The following is a 3839-nucleotide window of genomic DNA, read 5'->3' as shown; positions in this document are numbered from 1 at the left end:
GAGGGGTCAGGAGACACTGTGGCCCCATCCGAGGACACCCCCGGACAGGGCCAAACAGGAAGGATATAACCCCACCCACTTTGCCAAAGCACAGCCCCCACACCATTTACATTTACATTTAAGTCATTTAGCAGACGCTCTTATCCAGAGCGACTTACAAATTGGTGCATACACCTTATGACATCCAGTGGAACAGCCACTTACAATAGTGCATCTAAATCTTTTAGGGGGGTGAGAAGGATTACTTACCCTATCCTAGGTATTCCTTGAAGAGGTGGGGTTTCAGGTGTCTCCGGAAGGTGGTGATTGACTCCGCTGTCCTGGCGTCGTGAGGGAGTTTGTTCCACCATTGGGGGCCAGAGCAGCGAACAGTTTTGACTGGGCTGAGCGGGAACTGTACTTCCTCAGTGGTAGGGAGGCGAGCAGGCCAGAGGTGGATGAATGCAGTGCCCTTGTTTGGGTGTAGGGCCTGATCAGAGCCTGGAGGTACTGAGGTGCCGTTCCCCACAGCTCCGTAGGCAAGCACCATGGTCTTGTAGCGGATGCGAGCTTCAACTGGAAGCCAGTGGAGAGAGCGGAGGAGCGGGGTGACGTGAGAGAACTTGGGAAGGTTGAACACCAGACGGGCTGCGGCGTTCTGGATGAGTTGTAGGGGTTTAATGGCACAGGCAGGAGCCCAGCCAACAGCGAGTTGCAGTAATCAAGACGGAGATGACAAGTGCCTGGATTAGGACCTGCGCCGCTTCCTGTGTGAGGCAGGGTCGTACTCTGCGGATGTTGTAGAGCATGAACCTACAGGAACGGGACACCGCCTTGATGTTAGTTGAGAACGACAGGGTGTTGTCCAGGATCACACCAAGGTTCTTAGCGCTCTGGGAGGAGGACACAATGGAGTTGTCAACCGTGATGGCGAGATCATGGAACGGGCAGTCCTTCCCCGGGAGGAAGAGGAGCTCCGTCTTGCTGAGGTTCAGCTTGAGGTGGTGATCCGTCATCCACACTGATATGTCTGCCAGACATGCAGAGATGCGATTCGCCACCTGGTCATCAGAAGGGGGAAAGGAGAAGATGAATTGTGTGTCGTCAGCATAGCAATGATAGGAGAGACCATGTGAGGTTATGACAGAGCCAAGTGACTTGGTGTATAGCGAGAATAAGAGAGGGCCTAGAACAGAGCCCTGGGGGACACCAGTGGTGAGAGCGCGTGGTGAGGAGACAGATTCTCGCCACGCCACCTGGTAGGAGCGACCTGTCAGGTAGGACGCAATCAAGCGTGGGCCGCGCCGGAGATGCCCAACTCGGAGAGGGTGGAGAGGAGGATCTGATGGTTCACAGTATCGAAGGCAGCCGATAGGTCTAGAAGGATGAGAGCAGAGGAGAGAGAGTTAGCTTTAGCAGTGCGGAGCGCCTCCGTGATACAGAGAAGAGCAGTCTCAGTTGAATGACTAGTCTTGAAACCTGACTGATTTGGATCAAGAAGGTCATTCTGAGAGAGATAGCGGTAGAGCTGGCCAAGGACGGCACGCTCAAGAGTTTTGGAGAGAAAAGAGAGAAGGGATACTGGTCTGTAGTTGTTGACATCGGAGGGATCGAGTGTAGGTTTTTTCAGAAGGGTGCAACTCTCGCTCTCTTGAAGACGGGAGGGGCGTAGCCAGCGGTCAGGGATGAGTTGATGAGCGAGGTGAGGTAAGGGAGAAGGTCTCCGGAAATGGTCTGGAGAAGAGAGGAGGGGATAGGGTCAAGCGGGCAGGTTGTTGGGCGGCCGGCCGTCACAAGACGCGAGATTTCATCTGGAGAGAGAGGGGAGAAAGAGGTCAGAGCATAGGGTAGGGCAGTGTGAGCAGAACCAGCGGTGTCGTTTGACTTAGCAAACGAGGATCGGATGTCGTCGACCTTCTTTTCAAAATGGTTGACGAAGTCATCTGCAGAGAGGGGAGGAGGGAGGGGGGGAGGATTCAGGAGGGAGGAGAAGGTGGCAAAGAGCTTCCTAGGGTTAGAGGCAGATGCTTGGAATTTAGAATGGTAGAAAGTGGCTTTAGCAGCAGAGACAGAGGAGGAAAATGTAGAGAGGAGGGAGTGAAAGGATGCCAGGTCCGCAGGGAGGCGAGTTTTCCTCCATTTCCGCTCGGCTGCCCGGAGCCCTGTTCTGTGAGCTCGCAATGAGTCGTCGAGCCACGGAGCGGGAGGGGAGGACCGAGCTGGCCTGGAGGATAGGGGACATAGAGAGTCAAAGGATGCAGAAAGGGAGGAGAGGAGGGTTGAGGAGGCAGAATCAGGAGATAGGTTGGAGAAAGTTTGAGCAGAGGGAAGAGATGATAGGATGGAAGAGGAGAGAGTAGCGGGGAGAGAGAGCGAAGGTTGGGACGGCGCGATACCATCCGAGTAGGGGCAGTGTGGGAAGTGTTGGATGAGAGCGAGAGGGAAAAGGATACAAGGTAGTGGTCGGAGACTTGAAGGGGAGTAGCAATGAGGTTAGTGGAAGAACAGCATCTAGTAAAGATGAGGTCAAGCGTATTGCCTGCCTTGTGAGTAGGGGGAAGGTGAGAGGGTGAGGTCAAAACAGGAGAGGAGTGGAAAGAAGGAGGCAGAGAGGAATGAGTCAAAGGTAGACGTGGGGAGGTTAAAGTCGCCCAGAACTGTGAGAGGTGAGCCGTCCTCAGGAAAGGAGCTTATCAAGGCATCAAGCTCATTGATGAACTCTCCGAGGAACCTGGAGGGCGATAAATGATAAGGATGTTAAGCTTGAAAGGGCTGGTAACTGTGACAGCATGGAATTCAAAGGAGGCGATAGACAGATGGGTAAGGGGAGAAAGAGAGAAAGACCACTTGGGAGAGATGAGGATCCCGGTGCCACCACCCCGCTGACCAGAAGCTCTCGGGGTGTGCGAGAACACGTGGGCGGACGAGGAGAGAGCAGTAGGAGTAGCAGTGTTATCTGTGGTGATCCATGTTTCCGTCAGTGCCAAGAAGTCAAGGGACTGGAGGGAGGCATAGGCTGAGATGAACTCTGCCTTGTTGGCCGCAGATCGGCAGTTCCAGAAGCTACCGGAGACCTGGAACTCCACGTGGTCGTGCGCTGGGACCACCAGATTAGGGTGGCCGCGGCCACGCGGTGTGGAGCGTTTGTATGGTCTGTGCAGAGAGGAGAGAACAGGGATAGACAGACACATAGTTGACAGGCTACAGAAAAGGCTACGCTAATGCAAGGAGATTGAATGACAAGTGGACTACACGTCTCGAATGTTCAGAAAGTTAAGCTTACGTAGCAAGAATCTTATTGACTAAAATGATTAAAATGATACAGTACTGCTGAAGTAGGCTAGCTGGCAGTAGCTGCGTTGTTGACACTACGCTAATCAAGTCGTTACGTTGAGTGTAATAGTTTCTACAGTGCTGCTATTCGGGGGCTAGCTGGCTAGCTAGCAGTGTTGTTTACGTTACGTTGCGTTAAAACCACTAGAGGGATATCTTCAACCACCAACTTACCATCCTGAGACAAGGCTGAGTATAGCCCACAAAGATCTCCGCCACGGCACAACCCAGGGGGGCGCCAAACCAGACAGGATGACCACAACAGTGAATCAACCCACTCAGGTGACGCATCCCCTGCAGGGACGGCATGAGAGAGCCCCAGTAAGCTAGTGACTCAGCCCCTGTAATACGGTTAGAGGCAGAGAATCCCAGTGGAAAGAGGGGAACTGGCCAGGCAGAGACAGCAAGGGCGGTTCGTTGCTCCAGAGCCTTTCCGTTCACCTTCCCACTCCTGGGCCAGACTACACTCAATCATATGACCCACTGAAGAGATGAGTCTTCAGTAAAGACTTAAAGGTTGAGACCGA

The 3839-nt window shown here is 53.5% G+C and overlaps 1 protein-coding gene across 2 annotated transcripts in view; it reads left to right on the top strand.

Moving 5' to 3' along the window:
- The window catches only part of LOC118396072 (calcium/calmodulin-dependent protein kinase type 1D-like), a 5895-nt gene extending 5688 nt beyond the window's left edge, over positions 1-207 (top strand). For both annotated transcript variants that reach the window (XM_052504925.1, XM_052504926.1), the window contains exon 4: positions 1-207. This exon is cut by the window's left edge. The gene's annotated coding sequence lies outside the window, so the exon portion shown is untranslated.
- Positions 208-3839: the final 3632 nt, after the last annotated feature.

The sequence above is a fragment of the Oncorhynchus keta genome, unplaced genomic scaffold (genome assembly GCF_023373465.1).
Source record: "Oncorhynchus keta strain PuntledgeMale-10-30-2019 unplaced genomic scaffold, Oket_V2 Un_contig_21190_pilon_pilon, whole genome shotgun sequence".
Taxonomy (NCBI): domain Eukaryota; kingdom Metazoa; phylum Chordata; class Actinopteri; order Salmoniformes; family Salmonidae; genus Oncorhynchus; species Oncorhynchus keta.
The sequence above is the reverse complement of the archived record's forward strand: the minus strand, read 5'-3'. Positions and strand labels throughout refer to the sequence as shown.